General features: G+C 37.7%; 1 long non-coding RNA gene across 1 annotated transcript in view; it reads right to left on the bottom strand.

Annotated features, from left to right (window-relative positions):
- LOC125912541 (uncharacterized) overlaps window positions 1-20,312 on the bottom strand; it is a 139,943-nt gene extending 119,631 nt beyond the window's left edge. Inside the window, exon 1 of the long non-coding RNA XR_007454773.1 lies at window positions 20,208-20,312. This is a non-coding gene — a long non-coding RNA (uncharacterized LOC125912541). The remainder of the gene's footprint in view (window positions 1-20,207) is intronic.
- Window positions 20,313-22,762: the final 2,450 nt, after the last annotated feature.

The raw sequence follows: 22,762 nt of genomic DNA, 5'->3' as shown, positions 1-22,762 counted from the left end.
TCACTCTCTCTCTGTCTAAAAAAATAAAATAAATAACTGAAAACCATTTTTGTATTTCTTTCCCTTGACTATTTAGGGAAGAACTGATTTAAACATCCACTCTAGGCATCCCTCTAACTGGGACTCTATTTGTTACATTTGTGCTTCCAAGGATGCCACTTCCAGACTTCATTTCATCATGATCCTAGTCAGAGAGTGGAGGATGAGTCACAAGGTAGATCCAAGTTTAACACTATACCTGTCAGAAAGTACACTACTCCCTATGGTTGATTCCATTTTCATTATTCAAAAATCTGTTTTGTTCTTTAACTGGAACAGCTCTTCTACCTATATATCATATATATCACAGTATCTAACCCAAGTCCCAGCCCATAGTAGGTGCTCAGACAATACATGTTAGATGACTAAATGAGGTAGTTATTAACTTACTACCTGACAAAAATGTGTTTTCTTTCTTAGACATGGTCATAAACAAACCATATAATTTAATGTTTGTAATTGGACTTGAAAATTACTTAACTAACCTCCCACTCATTCTCTTTCAATCTGAGTATTATATACATAACTGGCTAGAATCTATCCTGTGTAATGCACAGTAACCTCAGGACTCCCAGAAGACTGCTTGAGACAAGAAGACACCTGCTGCTTTACAGCCCACACTCAACAATAGCCCAGATTGCTGGGACTAGCTGCACGGGCTTCTAATCACCAAGCTTGTTGCAGCAACTGCTCCTTCAGCACATAAGCACCTCCAAATGGAGTGTTGATCATATTGTATAATGCTTTCCAGAAAAGGATCAGTGCATCAGAAACATGAAAAGGACAGATTGTCCTGATCTCCAGCTTAACCTCAGAGCTAATTGGCAAGCAGATTTCCACTAAATTTACCAATTTCTCAACAACTATTTATAGAGACAGTTTGCTATGCTGAGGCCTGGATTAACATTTTTCTCAGTATCTTATTAAAAGTTTCAAACAGAGAAAAGCTGAAAAAAATTTCTGTGAACACCCATATTTATGCCACTTAAATTCTACAATTAACATTTTGCTACACAGGGCACTTTATCACATATTGCTTGTTGTGGACTGAATGCTTGTGTCCCTCCAAAAATTCCTTTGTTGAAGCTCTAATCTACAATGTGATGGTATTTGGAAATGAGGATATTAGATTAGGTCATGAGGGTTAAATCTTTATGATGGGATTAGTGGCTTTAAAAGAATGGGAAGACAGAGAAAGAAAACTCCTTCCCCCCAAGCACAAGCTGTCTGCAAGCCAAAGAGAGCTCTCAACAGAAATCAAGTTTAATTGTACCTCTATTATGGACTTTTAGCTTCCAGAACAGTGAGAAAATAAATGTCCATTGTTTAAGCCATCTAGTCTATGATATTCTGTTACAGCAGCTGGAGCTAACTAAGGCAAATTTTGGTACTAAGTAGTGGTGTGTTGTACCAAATGGCTTTGAAAATGGGTAATGGGTACAGGCTGGAGCAGTTTTAAAGTGCATGTTGTTTTGATGAGGTCCCAATAGTTCATTTCTGCATTTGTTTCCCTTGCCTCTAGAGACGTGTTGAGTAAGAAGTTGCTGCAGCCAAGATCAGAGAGGTTTTGCACAGTGAAGGAAACAATCAGCAAAACTAAAAGGCAACTGAGGGATTGGGAGAAGGCATTTGCAAATGACATATCAGATAAAGGGTTAGTATCCAAAATCTATAAAGAACTTATCAAACTCAACACCCGGAGAATAAGCCAGTGAAGAAATGGGCAAAAGACATGAATAGACACTTCTCCAAAGAAGACATCCAGATGGCCAACCTACACATGAAAAAATGCTCCACATCACTCATTATCAGGGAAATACAAATTAAAACCACAATAAGATACCACCTCACACCTGTCAGAATGGCTAACATTAACAACTCAGGCAACAACAGATGTCGGCAAGGATGCAGACAAAGAGGATCTTTTTTGCACTGTTGGTAGGAATGCAAGCTGGTGCAGCCACTCTGGAAAACAGTATGGAGTTTCCTCAAAAAACTAAAAATAGAACTACCCTACGACCCAGAAATTGCACTACTAGGTGTTTATCCAAGGGACACAGGTATGCAGTTTTTAAGGGGCACATGCACCCCAATGTTTATAGCAGCACTATCAACAATAGCCCAAGTGTCCATTGACAGATGAATGGATAAAGCAGATGTGGTAAATATATACAATGGAGTATTACTTGACAATCAAAAAGAATGAAATCTTGCCATCTGCAACGACGTGGATGGAACTAGAGGGTATTATGCTAAGCTAAATTAGTCAGAGAAAGACCAATATCCTATGACTTCACTCATATGAGGACTTTAAGGCACAGAACAGATCAACACAAGGGAAGGGAAGCAAAAATAATATAAAAACAGGGAGGGGGACAAAACAGAAGAGACTCTTAAATATGGAGAACAGAGGGTTATTGGAGGGGTTGTGGGAGGGGGGATGGGCTAAATGGGTAAGGGGCATTAAGGGATGTACCCTGAAATCATCGTTGCACTATATGCTAACTTGGATGTAAATTTTTAAAAAACTAAATAAATAAAGTGTATCTAAAAATATGGATGTTAGAGTAATTTCGGTGAGAGCACTGGTATTGGGTGGGGGTGGGGGGGCGGTGAGAAGAGGGCTGGAGAGAAAGCCTCCATCTTCTTAGAGAATCTATGAATAATCATGAACACAATGGTATAGAAAGGTCGAGTGGAAAGGCCATTCTGGTTGATATTGCAGATGGAAGTGAGGAACACCATATTAGAAACCAGAAGAAAAGTCATCCTTGTTAGGAAGAGGCAAAGAACTTGACTGAATTGTATTTGTATTCTTGTGCTTTGTGGAAAGTAGAACTTGGAGGCAAGGCAAGGAAATAGATTCTCCCCTAGAGGCTCCCGAGAGGAACACAGCACCATTGACACCTTGATTTTAAGCTTTGCAAGACCTGTGTCAGACTTCTGAACCACAGAACTATAAGATAACAAATATATGTGGCTTTAAGCCATATTTGGTTCGTTAATTTGTTACAGTAGCCATAGGAAATATATAGTAGACATTCATTATGCTGAGGCCATGTGATGAGTCCCTATAATGTAAGTAGACACAAAGTCATGTTAGAAAACAGAGCCCCATCAAAGAAAGATTCCTCTCCCTCTCAACAGATGCAAACAGGAAGGATTTTCCAGAAGGAACACTTCTGTAAAATCCCAGAGACGTGAAGAAATATAATATACCCTTGAAACGGTAAACTGCATAAGGAGTCATAGTGAAAGGGTGGGCCTCCGCTGCCGACTCCATCTTGTTCTGTGTCCTTCACCTAGACCACCCCTCCCCCCCTTGAGTAACCTCCTGCTCACCCATTCAAACTTCCTGATCAAAACACGCCCAGTGACCTGCGTAACAGGACTCCGACCCTTCCCCAGCCAATCGGCCAAGGCCATGACCCTTCCCCAGCCAATCGGCCGAGGCCACAGCCATTACCTCACCAACTGCCCCTAGACCCCTATAAAACCTTTGTGCTTTTGAAACTCCCTCTCTCTCCCTGGTATCTCACCGCTGCGTCAGTGCAGGTAGGGGATTGAGCTCGAGCTAGCTCGAATAAAGGCTCTTTTGCTTTTGCATCGGACTCGGCTCCCTGGTGGTCTTTGGGGATCACGAATTCTGGGCATAACAATAGCAGTTATTCTTAATCCTATCAAAGCCTCTCTAACAAATATTTTATAATGCCTCCTTTATTACTCTACAATAAGATACATAGATATAACCTACCCAACATATATACATATGTATGTATTGATGAGTTGTTTTGAGGGGTGATAGTGGGGTTCGTGGTGTCCAGAGCCAACAGCCAAGAAAGAATTCTTGAAGACATCTTTGGTGCAAAAAGGTGATTTTATTAAAGCATGGGGACAGGACCCATGGGCAGGAAAAGCTGCCCTGGGACCATGAGGAGACACTGATTTTATACGATAGAGTTTGGGGAGGTAAAGTCCAGGGGAAGTTTCCTGTGAGATTTTCATAAACTAGAGAAGACTCCCAGGATACTGGAGGCCTCTCTATTGTCAAGCTAGGGTTTTTCTTCCCTCTAGCAAAGTACTAGGTAAGACAGTAGGGAGTTTCTGGAGAAACATTTTACTCTGCCTGCCTCAAGTATTTGTCAATGGGCTGCAGGTTATAAGGAAATTTAGTTCTGCCATTTCCTTCTGCCTTTGTTTTCCACATCACTACAGAAGGGTGATGGAGACTTAGGTCCTGTGGGACTATGATCTCTATCACTTAACCCTTTGTTTTTCCCCTTTCCTTTGTTCTTGGGCAGCCAGGAGTGCCTGAGGAATATCACACATATCCCACTTTGGTGGGGGGGGGGGAAGGTGGGGGGTGTTCACGACCTGTCAGCTTGTCTTATGTTTTCTCATCGTGTGTGTGTGTGTGTACACACATGTAACTGTATACAAACATATAAATATGTGTAGGTATATATTTATATATTATATATAAACATATTCATATATATGAATAGTATTAGCCATACATGAAAGAAATAATAGAATATAAAGAAGTTATTTATATTATGTATTTCAATATACAATTACTTCTCAAGCACATTTGGATACATAAAAAAGTTGTCATTTACTTATATCTATGCATAGATTCATAGTGAATGCAATAGTTATGAATACAACCAAATACAAGTATGTTCTATTGGCAACTCAAATCCCATCAGCCATGTGTTTCCATCAATGACAGTGTCTTTCAAAAATAATGATGAAATCTTGACAAAGTTTTGGAAAACCAAAATATACTTTTAGTTCAATGTAAGAAGTTGCATTTCCTAGAAAAAACAATGTAGAGTGAAATTTTGCAAGAAACAAGGTGGGGGAAGGTAGTTCAGGTAGAAAAGTTTAGAGGAAAGCTTATATACCCTCAAAACACATGGACAAAGAGAAGCTTCTTCCTATTTCTGCCTCTAGCTGCTGAGGGAAGCACTTGTGCTTGAACTTGCTGTGGGCAGGACATCAAGAGACAGCTGAGAACAGAAGCCAGTATGAGTCTTTGCAATCATTCAGCTATTAGTTTAATAAATCCTTGAAACTCTCCATGTTACAAATTCTTATTGCATAAAATGAATGCCCTTACTGAGTCAATTTCATTTTTTCCCTAGTACTTGCAGCCCAAAGCAATGCAATGACCATATAGTCATGTGAGCCTGTCAGCTTGTCACAGACATACTGAGTTGTAGCAGATGCTGTCAGTGGCTTATCCTTCTCTTCCTCAGACTTATTATGGGGATAAAAGATAAACCATGCTCCCCAAAATCTAAGCACTTCTAGGTACATATTTAATCCGTCTTAATTGACAGTCATTACTCATATTATTTGAAAGATACACATTAGGTATATGAGCTGTATATCAGATTCCTAATGTTGCAGCCACCTACTACCACAACCTTGGCAGTTTAAAAAACACAAAATTTGAAATCCAAAATGGGTTTCCCTAGGATAAAATCAGGGTGTCAACAGGGCACCATTCTTTTCTGGATGCTCTAGGGGAGACAATTTATTTGCCCCTTTTGGCTTCCAATGTCTGCTTCTACTCCTTCCCCCACATTCAAGGTCAACAATCGCCTCACTCTCAACTTCTGATTCAGTCCCATCTCCTTCTTGGACTCCAACTGCCCTGCATCCCTCTTATGAGGACCCTTATGATTATATTGATCCAGCACCATAATCCACGATAACCTTCCATCTTAAGATCCTCGACTTAGTCACATCTGCAAATTCCCACTTGCCATGTAAGATTCCACCTTCACAGGCTCTACCACAATTGGGGGGACAATAATAGCTGAATTCAACAGTGCCACATATACAGTTAGAATATCCGGATAAAAAACAAAGATTTAGGTGTTCTTCCTGGCTCATCTAAAGCTTTGTACCTATTCCTTTATTTATGTATTAGCTTTTTTTCCCAGTTATTTATAACTGAAACACTATACAAAGTGGCTTAAACAAAAACCAGAGGGTGGATGGGTTAGCTCACAGAAGTGCTGGCATCAGGCACAGTTGGGTCCATGTGCCCAATCATCATCAGGAATATGTTCCTTTATTTATCCCTGGAATCTTCTTTGCTCTGAGTTTTCTTCATTCTTGGACATTTGGAAGGCAAAATGGCCATCAGCAACCCCAGGTACATATTCTAACAGCTAAGGACCCCACAGGAAAGAGAAAAGTTCATCTCTTAAAAGAGACCCTTATTCTTCAGTAGTTTCAGAAAAAATCTCAGGACCAGCTGACGCTGATAGGCCTGACCCAGGTCATGTTCTACTGCCCAGAGACAGCATATGAGGTCAGAATTAATTGAATCACATGGAGTGAGAAGAGCAGAAGGAAGTGTTTCTCTAAAAGTCAGTCAGGGCACTTTGGCCAGAGAAGGAGGACAGAGAAGCTGGGCAGGCAAACTCCACAGATGCCCTTCCCAACTTCCTTTGCGGTGATCAGTAATCAGCTCTCCAGAGCCCCCTTTTAGATGTGAGAACCCAGATACTTGTGCCTTCAGCTTCAGTGCCATGGTGGGCAAAGGCTCCTGGCAGTGACAGAGTGCTACACAGCCAAACTATAACTAGTTTTAGAAAGAGAACAGAGGTATATTTCTTTCCTGGGCATGAGAATCAATCTGCTCTTCTGCAGCTATGCCTACTATCCTTTTTATTTTTGTGGGAAGAAGAGTGATGAGTATGTTTGCTCAGGGTCCAAGAAACCATTTGGAGGTTCAGAAGCCCTGGCTTATAGACAGGTATTCAAAAACTGAGAAAGAGAAAATGAAGTGTTGCAAATCCAGTGATCCTTTCCTCAAAGGACTCCATGAGTATCAATATACATATAATTGGAGCACAAGGGCTGTGGAGGCAGATGGCTTGGGTGGAAAACCAGCTCCATTATTTTCTCATTCTGTGGATCTCGTTTTATCTCCTTAAGCCTACTTTTCTCATCTGTGAAACAGAAATCATAAAGTACTTAAATACTGTGGCTATTTTAATAATGAAATGTTAGCTAGTGTATTTGGACTGATGTGGGGAATATCAGTCTGTTATACATAGTCTAGTTTGATCTACAACTTAGAGATCTAGAAAACTTGCCCAGTGTCACACAGATATAGGTGAGCCAGTGGGGACTAGAATTCTCTCCTCTCAGCAGCCACTCAAGTACAGGACCAAATGGTGCTAGAATGACAGAATAAAACTAGCTATCATTAAGTGCTTACTACTGGCAATTTCTTCCAATGTATTTGGGCTTTATGAGTATTCTTTCATAAAAATTTCACCATCACTCTAAAATGATTCTTGTTAGAACATACAAGAAAACATATGAGAGTGTCAGTGAACTTTAACTGCTTGCCCCAATGCACAGTTTTTACGTAGTAAAATCAAAGCTGTCTCTAAACTTCTGTACACTCTTATTGAGCCTCCTCCCTTGTTTGAGCATGAGGAATGCAGATCAGGACAGAAACAGTCATGAGCCATGTTGAATGAGATGCATAGTTAGAATTCCCAGCAGACAGGAGTTGCAAAATTAATGGAGTAATGTTATTCGATTTCAGGCAACTTGTAGCTAAAGTGTATAACTGAAATATATAGAATATAGAACACTTATTATGTACTTCCTATATTCTGGATGATACTATTCAGCTTATCTTGCTGGATTAGTATAACCATTTACTTATAGTATTATTCTTTTTTATTCTTTTTAAAATTTTTTTAATGTTTATTTATTTCTGAGACAGAGAGAGACAGAGCATGAGTGGAGGAGGGGCAGAGAGAAAGGGAGACACAGAATCAGAAGCAGACTCCAGGCTCTGAACCATCAGCACAGAGCTGGATGCGGGGCTCGAACTCATGAAATGCAAGATCATGACCTGAGCTGAAGTCGAATGCTCAACCGACTGAGCCACCCAGTCACCCCTCACTTATAGTATTATTCTTGATTTTATACACAAGTAATCTAGGAAACTGAGAAAGTTGAACAGTTTTCCCAGGATATGCTAGCTGATGAGCAATGGAACCAGGACACAAACAGAGGACTCCACATGTTGGGTGAGTGCTCCTTCTATAAAGTCTCTCTCTCACACACACACATACACACACACACACACACACACACCAAACAAGTGCCCAGCCTGCAGCTATAGGAGCCTGCATACACATCTTGGCAGGACTCACATTCCTGCAATTTTCCTCCTTTCTCACTTGTTACAGTCCTGCTGTTACCAGTGGATTTAATTCCTGCAATTTGCACTGTTTTTCACAATCTGTTCTCATTTCTCAGAAGTGCTTGCTCAATAGCTACACTATTGGCCTCAAAACTAGGCCTAAAGAACATGCAAAGTGCTCACATACACTGAACTTGAGTTTGGGGAGACCAACAAATGTAAAATTACTGAAACATGTCCCGCAGTTGGTAGCCTCCATGCAAGGAGCAGATTATAATTCTCGATCTTTAATCAGATCCACCGTAAGTCAGAAGGTAGTAGGAGAAAAGCCTTTGAAAATCCTTTGAAAATATTCTGTTGCTTATTTGTTAAGAGGGGAGTAAAACAAAATCCAGTGTGCAGGTGCCATTGTCTGCAATACAAGGATGACTATAATCCACCCAGTCACTGTCCTCAAGAGGCTCACAGTCTAGTGAGGGAGACAAGAAAACCAACAGTTACGACCTAGGAAGTAATGAGGTCAGTGGGTCACAGGACCAGGGCTAGCTTCAAGGGTATATGAAGTGTGTAGTCACCCAAGGCCCTCTGCTTAGTAGGGACCTTGTTTGGGTTAATGTTATGATGTTACCATCCTGAAATTCTTAATAACTTTTGAACAAAGTGCCCCACATTTTCATTTTTCATTAAGCCATACAAATTATGGAACCTTTCCTGCACATGAGGTATGCTCCTCACTTACTCTGATGTTAATAGAAATATCTTAGGGAAGGGTGATGCCCCTTGAAGGATGAGAAATAAGAAGTGGGAGAGGACATTGCCTTTACTTTGGCACAGAGGTGTGAAAGGGCATCATGAGGCAACAACTCTCAGTATTTACGTGTAAATGAATGAAAAGTCTAGGACAGGCAGTAGGATGCATAAGAAGTGAGAATGGAAAAGTAGGTGCAGCCAGAGCATGGGAGGCTTTAGAGGACATCCTCAAGATTGTGACATTGATCTTGTGATAAGGAGCTACTGGAGAGATTACACAGGTGCCTGACAGGTTAGCCCTCCATTTTAGAAAATTACTATGGGTAAAAAGCAAAATTTAAAAAGGGTTAAGGTAAGACAGAGTGACTACTTAGTAGGCAATTGTAACCATCCAGCTAAGCAGGGAGAACAAGAGAGGAGGGGAAGTAATGAAGCAAATAAATACTTAGGAAATAAAATTGGTGTAATAAGGTGGCAAGTATTTCAAGCTTCCTATCTTCTAGTGGTTTTCCTCTTCTTTATGAATGTAACCTCAACTTTAGGGGGAGTAAATGACTCCTCTCAACTACTTTGAAGGTGGAAAATGTCACGTGATAGGACCCTAGACAATGAGATATACACAAAAACATTAGACCACCAGTGGAGGACACCTTTTTAGAAAAGCTATTATTTTTCTGCTAAAAAGGGACAAACTCAGATGATACATGTCTTTTGTTCACGTCCTTCCCTATGTCTTCCCATGTTGTGATTGTAAGAAAAACAGCACACGCTGAGGATGGAAGAACAGGAAGCTGGAGGAGCTTAGGTCCTTGGTGACTCAGGCCACCATTGTCACATGCCTCTAAGTGCTTACTCCTAAACTTTTTGTTACTGAGAGAAATTAAACTTTTCAAAGACAGCAAGTCTTGGAGGTGATGAAACACTAGCAGCACATATAAATGTGGAAGGGAAAACTGAGCAGAGAAAAAGTGCAGTAGAAGCCTGGGGTTTTCATCATTAGGTAAGCCAGGTCTGAGACAGCAAAGGTGGAAGGCCATGAGTAGCCCAGCATAGCAGTGATGAGAATGATGAAATCAGGCCTTCATTGAGATGGGAAAGGAGAATGGCTGAGGTAGACTTCCCTTTCAATTTTGTCTGGGGGTGACTTTGAATAAAGTAAACATTTATTAATGAAGAACTATGGTACTTCAGGGCTCAGTGAGGTTAAGGGACAGAGACAAGGACATATTGTTACTGAAGGGTAGAACCAGGACTTCATGCCAGATCCAACCATCCCTGATTCTGAGGGGAGCCAAGGTGGAGAAGAGAAGCTGTCAATGAGTATGTGCAGGCAGCAGAGAGCCTGGTGTCTGGCCACAGGTGGCAGTGAAAAGGAGAATCCAACCACCTCTCAGGAAAAGGGGTGGACATGGCCAGAAGCAGATCAAGAAATAAAAATTAGAGTAGGGACTCTAGCCAAGGGATACAAGCAAATACCTCTAGATCCTAAGAGAAAATGAGGCTAGAAGAACAAAGCTGGTCAGAGGATGTGATCCATGACTTTTCAGGAAGCCACATCTAGAATCCAGGCCTTGGGTATGAGTCACATATTGCCAGATGGCAGGAAAGTGAAGGGCCTTTATACATGCCACCAAAGAAGGGCAAAACCCTCAACTTTCCTTCATTTCCCTGTCATCTCTAATCAATAGACTAACTAGCATGGTTTAGAGTGCCTACCACTGTCATGCAGTGTGAAAAATTTTATATAACTTATTTTTTTCACACATTATCCTGTGGATTAAAATTTGGTTCTCCCACTTTCTACTTACTTTCTTATAGTAGATAATAGTCTTCACGTGTTAGTATTGTTGAAGTGAAACAAGATAAAGAGTTTGACCCAAAGCAGAGACTCAAAAAATTCTTAATTTCACTATACATTCAACAATTCATTAAGTAATATCTTTATTGCCATATTGTAGATTAAAAAAACGTGAAGTGTGGTGGCTGTCGTAGGAGAAACTTGAAGCTATATCATTTTATTCCATAGAGTGTATAGATCCCACTGCTTCTCAGCTACCAATTATCATGAAAACCACCATTCCTTGAACATTTCATTGTTGGTCAGGTATTGAGCAAAATGCTGTATATACGTCATTTAATCTATTAAAATTATAGCTACAATATCATTTAATCCTCTCAGAAGGTCTATAGGATAGATATTTTAATTGTATGGATTCGCAAGTACCAGTGTCCCCAAGTAAGAGGACTATGATCTAAACCAAGTTTTGTGCCAGCAAAGGTTGTGTGTTAACCATAAAAGATAGGCTTCCTGACGCCAAAAGTTTGTCCAGAAACCAGTACCCTAGTATATAAGCCAAAGATCTGGTCTTTTACACTCACAAGAGAGAACATTTTTAAAGTTCTAAAACATGCTTGGATCTGATTGCAGGCATCAGCTGGTCAGTTAAGACATACTTGAGTGAATAAATACTAGTGGTAGCTTATCTGGAAGGTGAGCTAGGCCACCTAACAAGCCTTACATGTCCTATTAGAGAAGATAATAATGAGGGAACAGTAATGGGCAAAGTATGGTTTAGCTTCATGTTCAGAAAAATAATAGCTCCCCACCAGAGCTCTGAACCACAGTGCCGTGGGAGACAAGCAGTGTCTACATTCTTGGGCAAAAGCCATGTTAGCATTCAGAGACTAATAAAACTTAAACCCTTTTTTCCCTATCTTCTTATTAACATGTGTCCTTGCCCAACTATTAACAACAATTCACAACTAACAACAAAAATAGTTATTACTTACCAAGTATATTCTACATCCTTTATATTAACTAGCTACTTAATTTTTAAATAATCTACAAGATAAAGGTTATACCCACCAATGAAAGTTGAAGAAACTGAGGCTGATAGTGGTAAAATAAGTTATCAAGGTCACAGGTGATTAATGCAGAGGTACAATTTAAATGGAGATCTGTCCGTTAAACTCATGTCCCTAACTTCTCAGCCCTAGCCTATGTCCCTTTATTTTAAAAAGACTTATGCTTTCCCATAGTCTTGTGCCTACTCATAATGACCAAGAATGTTTTACCTTCCAGACACCAAAAGCCAAGCAAAATTTAACTAAGGCTCCCTTTCTCCATGAAAAAATGTTTTAATCCCCTTTTCCTTATTTTAAACCAACCATGGAATCTCCTTCCTCCAAATACAAATTTCATTTGGTTTGATTATTTTGTGGTGTTTATATATGCTTTATAATTTAAATCCTTTCATTTAGTTTCTATCTCTTATATTTCCCACACCCACATCTACTCCAGCTATTTTCTCAATGTGCCACCTGTGCAGAGCACCCTGGAGACCACCACCCTGGTTTGAGCCCATTAGCTCCAGCTTTCCTGTCAAGGTATCCACCTGTGCAGGATGCCTGAGAACCCCCAGCAAGTGCCTGCTTCAGTTTCAGCTGTTCTACCAAGCCACACTCCATGGAACTCCCCAGGACTACCTGACCCATGTCTGCTTTAGCTCCAGCCAATCTACTAAGGCAGCCCTCATGCACAGTGCTCTTGAACTGCCAGCACACAACTGCTACAGCCCCAGACAGCTAGCCAAAGCCACCAGGCACATGCAGTCCACACAGAAGACATGCCTGCACAAGGCTGTTCCATCAAGACTAGAAGAAGTTGCTGTTCCACTGCCTTCACGGAAACAAAGAAGGTCAAACAATGAGGCAGAGGAATATGCTCAAAATGAAAGAAGATGATAAAATTCCAAAAGAAAAAAAAAGAACATTAAACAGAGATAAGCAATTTATCTAACAAAAATGTACAAAGTAATTGTAATAAAGATGATCACCAGTCTGGAGAAGAGTGGATAAACTCACTAAGAACAACAAAGAGAAAAAATATAAAAGTGAAACAATCAGAGTTGAAGAATACAACAAATGAAACATAATATACACTAGAGAGAATCAATAGCAAATTAGAAAATGCACAACAGATCAGTGATCTAGAAGACAGGGTATTGAAAAGCACCCAAGCTGAATAGCAAAAAGAAAAAACAAAACAAACAACAAAAACACAACATTTTTTTAAAATGAGGATAGGTTAAGAGAACTCTCAGACAACACCAAGTGCATTCATTATAGGGGCTCCCGAAGTACAGAAAGAGAAAAGAGCAGAAAATTGTTTGAAAAAATAATGGTTGAAAATTCCCCTGACCTAGGGAAGGCAATAGACAACCAGGTCCAGGATTCACAGAAAGCCTAGAACAATAAAACCCTAAGAGGTTCACACCAAGACTCATAATAATCAAAATGTCAACAATTAAAGAGAAAAAGAAACTTAAAAGCAGTAAAAGAAAAGAACTAGTTATGTACAAGAAAAAGCCCATAAGGCTGTCAGTTAATTTTTTAGCACAAGTGTTATAGTCCATAAGGGAGGGAGTGGCATAGTATAATAGACTACTGAAAGGAAAAGCCTACAACTAAGAATACTGTACCCAGTCAAGTAATCATTCAGAACTGAAGATAGAGTTTTCCAAAAAAACAAAAGTTAAATGATTTTACTACCACTAAACTGCCCTTATAAAAAATATTAAAATGACTTCAAGTGAAAAAATAAAAAGAAAAATATGAAAGGTAAAAAAATTCACAAGTAAAAGCAAACATACAATAACATTCGTTCATCAACCACTTACAAAGTTAGCATAAAGGTTGAAACAAAAAATAAAATTAAATATACCTAAAAAAAACTAGCTTAGGTACTCACAAATTTTTTTAAAAAGATGTACAATATGAAAACATATAAATAAAACATGTAAGTGGAGAATAAAAATGTACTATTTTTAGAATGTGTTTGAACTTAAGAAACCATCACCTTATATCAACTGTTACATATTTAGGCTATCTATGAACCTCATGGTAACAACAAACCAAAAACCTGTAATAGATACACAAAATCTAAAGGGAAAGGACTCCAAGCATAACACTAAAGAAAGCCATCAAGGGCAACAAGAAGTCATCCGAGTGGCTCATTTGGTTAAGTGTCTGACTTTGGCTCAGGTCATGATCTCACCATTTGTGAGTTTGAGGCCCACATTGGGCTCTTTGCTGACAGCTCAGAGCCTGGAGCCTACTTTAGGATTCTGTCTTCCTCTCTTTCTGCCCCTCCCGCACTCATACTCTCTCTCTCAAAAATAAAATAAAAAACATTAAAAAAAATTTTTTAAAGAACATAAAAGGAAGAGAGCAAAACAAAAACAAACAAATGAACAAAAGAACTACAAAAACAACCAGAAAACAATTAAAACGGTAATAATACATACCTATGAATAATTACTTTAAATGTAAATGGTCTCTATGCTCCAATAAAAAAAAAAAACAGAACAAACACAAAAAAATAGGGTGACTAAATGGATTAAAAAAGAAAACAACAGGACCCATATATATGCTGCCTATTGGAGAGTCACTTCAGAGTTACAGACACATAAAGAGTGAAAATAAACAGATAAGATATTCCATATCAATGTAAGAAAAAAAAAAGAATAAAAGGAAGAATAAGATGAAGCAGCAAAGTAGCACTATTTATCTCAGTAAAAACAGACTTTAAAAAAAGACTGAAATAAGAGACAAAGTAGTCCATGAGATAATGAAAAAGAGAAATCAAAGATTTCCATATTAGAAGGAAGAAATTAAATTCTCATTATTTGTAGATGACATGATACTATACATAGAAACCTCTAAAGACTCCACCAAAATTATTAGAATAAATCCAAATAAGACATAACAATTGTAATTTTTTTTGCACCCTACATATAGGAACCAAAATATATAAAACAAATATTAACAAACATAAGAGGAGAAATTGACAGTAATATAATAATAGTAGGAGATTTTAACATCCCACTTATGTCAATGGATAGATTATCCAAACAGGATATCAATAAGGAAACTGGATTTGAACACATTAGATCAGATGGACATAACAGATACACACAGAGAACATTCCATCCAAAAACAGCATAATACACATTCTTGTCACATGCATATGGAACATTCTCCAGGATAGCTCATATGTTTTGCACAAAAGAAGTCTCAATAAATTTAAGAAGATTGAAATCATATCAAGAATCTTTTCTGATCACAATGGTAAAAAACCTAGATCAAGTTCAAGAAAAAAGTAAGGGTATTATGTTAATCACTTATAAAGCCAGAATAGAGGTTAAAACACAAAAGCAGTAAAATCAATTATATCCATAAAAATTAGTCAAGGGATACACAAAAAGATGTAAAATATAACCTCATAAACATAAAATGTGGAATGCAAGTTTAAAACTTATTGCTTTTAGAATGCATTTGAACTTAAAGATCAACTTAATATAAACTGCTATACACATGGGATATTATACACAAACCCAACAGTAGCCACAAATAAAAAGCCTATAATAGAAACAAAACAAAACAAAAGAAAAAGAATGCTAAGCATACCATTAGAGAAAGTCATCAAAACTCAAGAGAGCAAGAGAAGAAGAAAGGAACAAAGAAGACTGACAAAAAAATCAGTAAACAATTGACAGAATTGCAATAAGTATGCATCAATAATTATTTTAAATACAAGTGGTCTGAATGTTCCAATCAAAAGATATAGGGTGACTGGATTAAAAAATAAGACTCATCCATATGCTGCCTATGAAAGTCTCACTTCATACCTGTGGACACATACACTGAGAAAAAGATATTTCATGTAAATGGAAGCTCAAAGAAGGTCACAGTAGCAATACTTTCATCAGATAAAATAGATTTTAAAACAAAGACTATAATCAAGAGACAAAGAAATACATTACATAATGATAAACGGATCAATAAAAGAATATAACAATTTTAAGTATTATTGCACCCAACAGAGGAATAGATACATAAATAAAGCAAATACTAACAAAGTGAGAAATTGACAAATAGTAAGGGACTTTAACACTCCAATTACATCAAAGGATAGATCATCCAAACAAAATCAACAAAGAACCATTGCTCTTAATGACACCTTAGGTCAGATGGATTTGACCAACATATACAGAACATTCCAACCAAGAGCAGCGGAATATACATTATTTTCAAGGGCATGAGGAACATTATTCAGGATAGATCACATGTTAGGCCACAAAACAAGTCTCAATAAATTTAAGAAGACTGAAATCCTGTCAACCATTTTTTCCAACCACAAGGGTATGAAACTAGAAATCAGTTATAGGGACAAAGATAGAAAACAAAAAACAAATGCATGGAGTCTAAATAACATGTTTCCAACCAATGGGTCAATGAAGAAATCAAAAAAAAAATCTGAAGACAAAAGAAAATGAAAAAATAGTCCAAAATCTTTGAGACCCAGCAAAAACAGTTCTAAGAGGTAAGTTTATAGTGATACAGGCCTATGTCATGAAACAAGAAAATTTTCAAATAAAGTACTATTCTTAAACCTAAAGAACTAAAGAAGTTAAAATTCCAAAGGTAGAAGGAAGGAAATATGAAAGAGTAGATTAGAAATAAAGAAAATAGAGACTAGAAAAAATATAGAAAAATACCAAGACAACCAAAATCTGGTATTTGAAAAGATAAGCAAATTTGATAAACATTTAACTAGACTCATGGAGAGAAAAAGAGGACTCAAAATCAGAAATGAAGGACTAGAATAAAAATTATAAAAGAATACTATGAAAAATTATATGTCAACACACTGGACAGCTTAGAAAAAAAATGGATAAATTCCTAGAAACACATTCTCCAAACTGAACCAGGACAAAAGTAAAAACCTGAACAGATGAATTGTTAGTAACAAAACTGAAAAAATAATAAAACACCACCCAACAAACAAAAGTTCAGGATTAGATGGCTTTATAGGCAAATTTTACAAAATATTTAAAGAAGAATTATACCTATTCTTTCAAAGTATTCCAAAAATTAGAATAACTCCAAATTCATTCTATGAGGACAGCATTATTTTGATACCAAATCAAAGACTTTACAAGAAAAAATATATATATAGGAAAATATCCCCAATAAATGTAGATGCAAAAATCCCCAAGAAAATACTAGCAAATCTAATAAAAAATACAAGGATCATTCATTGTGAGGATGTGGGATTTAATCCAGGGATGCGACATTGGTTCAGTGCTCCAAATGTGGTACATTACATTAACAACAGGAAGGATAAAAACCATATGATCATTTTAATACCCAGAAAAAGCATTTGACAAAATTCAACATTTTTTTATGATAAAAACACTCAACAAAGTGTATTTAGAGGGAATATATCGCAACATAATAAAGGCCATATAGGACAAACCCACCCTTAACATCATCCTCAATGGTGAAAAACTGAAAGCTTTTCCTGTAAGATCATTAACAAGACAAGGATGTCTCTCTCACTATTTTTATCTATCATTGTACTGGAAGTCCTGGCCATAGTAATTAGATAAGAAATATAAATAAAAGGCACCCAAATTGGTAAAGAAGAAGTTAAATTGCCACTATTAGCAGATGACATGATTCTATAGATAGAAAAACCTAAAGACTCCACCAAAAAATTATAAGAATAAACTAACTCCATAAAGTTGTGGGATACAAAATTAACATACAGAAATCCATTGCATTTCTCTATGATCATAACAAAGTAGCAGAAAGATAAATTAAGAAAGCAACCCCATTTACAACTATCCCCAAAGGAATAAACTACCCAGGAATAAATTTAACCAAATGAGCGAGAGACCTATATTCTGAAAACTGTAAGAAATTGATGAAAGAAATTGAAAATGACACAAAATGAAAAGATATACTATGCTCAGAATATGCTCAGACTAAAAGAATTAACATTGTTAAAATGTCCATACTGCCCAAAGCAATCTACAGATTTGATGCAATCCTTATCAAAATACCAATAGCATTTTGCATAGATCTAGAACAATAAAATTTGTATGAAACCACAAGGACCCCAACTAGCCAATACAATCTTGAGAAACAAGAATGAAGCTGAAGTTACCATAATTCCACATTTCAAGATATACTACAAAACTATAGTAATCAAAACTGAATGTTAGCACAAAAATCAACACAGATCAACAGAACAGGATACAGAGCACAGAAATAAACCCACAACCATATGGACACTAATCTACAACAAAGGAGGCAAGAATATACAATGGGAAAATGGTGCTGGGAAAACTGGATGGCTGCATGCAAAAGAATGAAATGGGACAACTTTCCTATACCACACACAAAAATCAACTCAAAATACATTAGCTAAATATGAGACCTGAACCATTAAACTTCTACAAGAAAACATAAGCAGAAATTTCTTAGATGTCAGCCTTAGGGACATATTTATGAATATATCTTTTGAAACAAACAAGCAAAATTAAACTATCGGGGCTACACACACACACACACACACACACACAAACTTTTGCACAACAAAGGAAACCATCAACAAAACAAACAAAAAAGGCAGCCAACTAACTGGGAGAAGTTATTTGCAAATGATATATCTCATAAGGGGCTAATGTCCAAAGTATGTAAAGAACTTATACAACTCTACACCAAAATAAAAACATTCCAATTAAAAAATGGGTAGAAGGTCTGAATAGACATTTTTCCAAAGAAGACATACAGATGGCCAGCAGACACATAAAAAGATGCTCAATATCAATCATCAAGAAAATGCACATCAAAACCACAATGAGATGTCATCTTATACCTGTCAGAATGGCTAGAATCAAAAACACAAACAAGAAGTGTTGGTGAGAACGTGGAGAAAAAGGAGCCCTTGTACAGTGTTAGAATGTAAATTGGTACAACCACTGTGAAAAACAGTAAGGAGGTTCCTCAAAAGATTAGAAATAGAAATACCATACAATCCAGAAATTCTACAACTGGGTATTTATTCACCCCCCCCCCCAAAAAAATGAAAACACTAATTTGTAAAAGATATAGGCACCGCTATGTTTATTATGGCATTATTTACAATAACCAAGATAGGGAAAGCAACCAAGTGTCAACTGATAGATGAATGGATAAAGAGATGTGATATAGATAGAGATTTCTCAGCTATAAAAAATGAAGTCTTGGCATTACTGACAACATGAATGGACAACATGAAAATCAAAGACAAATACCATTTTATTTATATGTGGAATATAAAGAACAAAACAAACAAATAGACTCTTAAATACTGAAAACAAGTTGTGATTTCCAGAAGGGGTGCAGTATGCATTAAATGGAGGAGGGATTAAGAGGTACTAACTTCTAGTTATAAAATAAATAAGTCATGGAGATGAAAAGTACAGCAAAGAAAATATAGCCAACAATATTTAGTCAATAATCTGTATGGTGATAGATGGTGACTATACTTATCCCTTGAATAATGTATAGAACTGTCTAATTCCTAGGTTTTATACCTCAAACTAATATAACATTGTATGTCAACTATACTTCAATAATAAGGGTTTAAAATTTTTTTTATTAAAAATAAAATAGGGGAAAGGATAAAGATGTGATATATATTGTCTGTTTGTGTGTGTGTGTGTACACAATAGAGTATTACTCAGCTGTAAAAAAAAAAAGGAGATCTTGCCATTTAAGATAATACAAATGGACCTAAAGGGTATTATGCTAAGTGAAAGAAGTCAGTTAGATAAAGATAAATACCATATGGTTTGATTTACATGTGGAACCCAAAAAAACAAAACAAATAACAAACATAAAATAAGAACAGACTTCATAATTACAGAGAATTTTTGATTTTTGTTTGCCTGAGGGGAGGGGGTTGAGGGGATGGGCTAAGTAGGTGAAGGGGACTAAGAGGTACAAACTTCCAGTTACAAACTAAATAAGTCACAGAGACGAAGCATACAACAAAGGGAAACTAGTCAATGATGACTGTAATAAAGAAAGATTTTGATTCTTATTTCTTATACTCAAAGACTCTCTGTGAAGGCAGCTTCTGTCTCTCTCTAGTATCAGGGGAGGTAAGAGATGGTTTGGAGAGGATGTAAGAGATTATATGCTAATCATATCACTGAATAGAGGGCCCTCCCTCAGAGGTACATCTCATCTTTGTTCCCATAGTACTCCAAGAGGTTGGGAATCTGAGCAATAGAACTCTGAATCACTTTAACCTGGAACACCAAGAAGTAGAAACTCAACAAAAATAATCTCAAGGAAGTGTAGATAGCTGCACACAGTAAAGTTTGTGTCCTACCTGAAAGGTTCTTCTTTGTGTTTGCAATTCTTCCCCTCATTCTGGGATGAAAATGGAGCCCAAATTCAAGAGGAAGCTCCTATAGGAGAACAGATGGTTGGTGAGAAGCAGCCAAGCCTGAAGATACATAATTGCATCACAAAGTTTTACAAAGTTCATCTGTTGATGTCAGCACCACTGACAATAACAGCCCCATCAACTCCTGTACAGCCTTACCTAATATCTCAGTTTCAGCTGATTGTACCTTCCTTTATATGTTTGTTGAAGCCACCATTTACCCGTCATAGCACTTACACTAACATTTAACACATAACTAGCATGTCACGCATCAGCCACTGGATTAAGCACTTTATGTGTATCATTTCACTGAACTCCTGTAACACTTTAAGAAATCCCAATGAAATGATGGATATTACTATTACTTTGATTTTACACATGTGAAAACTGAGACAGTATAGCAGAGACTGTCTAGGTGTTTAGTGAGTCTACTTCCCTTTCTGCCTAGGCACATATTTGGGGCACCTGCCCCTGTGTAGTTCTTGTCATCCGAGTGTAAGTATGCAGTTCTCCACTGCCAGGCCCGACCCCAACAAACATCTGGTATGATTCTCCTCCTTCTCTCTTCCCCACCTATTAGCCTGATGTCAATGCCCTAGGCACTCATCTTTCGTCCTTGGTCCCTGAATGACAGTGTGAAGCAGAGCTTTCCTACCCCACCCAACACATGCCATTGCTTGGATTTTATAAAAGCAGCAACTGAAGTTCCATTATGTTAAGACAGTGAGATTTTGTCTTTGCCAGTGCATAGCACTACCTTGACAAGTATTTGTAGTGACACTGTCAAGCAAGGATGCTACATCAGGTAGTTTAGCGCAAGAGTCTGCACATCTAGACAAAACACTACTGTCTCACAGGGCACCTGGGTGGCTCAGTTGGTGAAGTGTCCAACTCTGGATTTTGGCTCAGGTCCTGATCTCACAGTTTGTGAGATCCAGTCCTGTGTCAGGCTCTGTGCTGACATCATGGAGCCTGCTTGGGATCCTCTCTCTTTCTCCTTCTCTCTCTGCCCCTCCCTTGTTCACACACAATCTCTCTCTCTCTCTCTCTCTCTCTCTCTCTCTCTCAAAATAAACAAACATTTAAAAGAACGCTACCATCTCACTAAATGTCTTTTACCGGTTTCTCATTAAACTAAATTCCTTTTTGGAGGGGATTTTTCATCCTAATTATTAGAATTTAGTACTTATTGGGACACCTGGGTGGCTCAATCAGTTGAGCATCTGACTCTTGATTTTGGCTCAAGTCATGATCTCACACGCTTTGGGACTGAACCCCACGTAGGTGTCTGTGCTGAAAGCAGACAGCCTGCTTGGGATTCTCTCTCTGTACCCCACCCCCAAATACATACACTTAAAAAGAATTTAGTACTTAGAATAACATCAAATAGAGTTGAAAGCAATTTAATGGAATTGGTTGAGATTTTATTTAACTTTTTCCCGGCACCATCATTTCACATCCTCATCTTATCAGAGTTTTACTTAAAACTAGCACTTTCAAATCATTTTTACTTTTCCTAAATCCATTCTTTAAATTCCCAGAAGTTTTTGTGTCTCAATAGAAGTCCAGCCAGTATGTTATAACTCATCTTGACACTTTCTATGTAAGTAATTCTTGGCATTTTCACATCATGTTCATGTGAACCATTCAGATTCAGCAATGATTGATTGAGTTCAGGTAGTGGGTTTGGCATTTTCCTATGTCATTAGTGAGTTCCACAGCAACCTCATGAAATGTGTATTATCTCCATTTTACAGATGAACAAACAATGAGTAAACCAAGGCTCAAAAATGCTCAGGGAGTAATCTAAAGCTAATCATTGAAAAATTTGGGACTAGCACCCAAATCTACTTTCTAGTGCATTGGTGTGTTTTTACCATGTTATTTCTAATATCGTGCCTTGGGCAATTTGTTCAGGGTCTTACACATATTAAGAACTCAAAAATTCTTACTGATCTGGGGCACCTGGGTGACTCAGTTACGTGTCTGACTTTAGCTCAGGGCATGATCTCATGGTTTGTGAGTTTGAGCTCAGCATCGGGCTTGCTGCTGTCAGCCCAGAGCCCACCTCAGATCCTCTGTCCTCCTCTCTGCCCCTCCCCCACTCATGTTCTCTCCCCCCCTCTCTCTCTGTCTCTCCAACCCCCCCCATGAATAAACATTAAAAAAAAAAAAGCTTTTACTGATCAAGGCAGGAGTATATACTAAGTGATGAAATATAATAGTAACAACTACTTATAGTCCACATCTCAAGTGAGGCAACAAATAATCAAATAACAATAATAAACATAAGCTTGGGACTTAATCAGAAGAAGAAAGTGTGAGTTCTTCTTATGTATGTCATGGTGTAGCTGTACTGAGCTGGGACGGTGTCCTTAAAGGAGCTTGGCAAAGGTCCAACAGCAAGAGCCAGATCTCAGAATTGAGTCATAAGATTAAGTCTATAGCCTTTTAAAATAAAAATGTAATTAAAACTCTTCCAGGCCATCAATATTCAA

The sequence above is a fragment of the Panthera uncia genome (assembly GCF_023721935.1).
Source record: "Panthera uncia isolate 11264 chromosome C1 unlocalized genomic scaffold, Puncia_PCG_1.0 HiC_scaffold_4, whole genome shotgun sequence".
Lineage (NCBI taxonomy): Eukaryota > Metazoa > Chordata > Mammalia > Carnivora > Felidae > Panthera > Panthera uncia.
The sequence above is the reverse complement of the archived record's forward strand: the minus strand, read 5'-3'. Positions and strand labels throughout refer to the sequence as shown.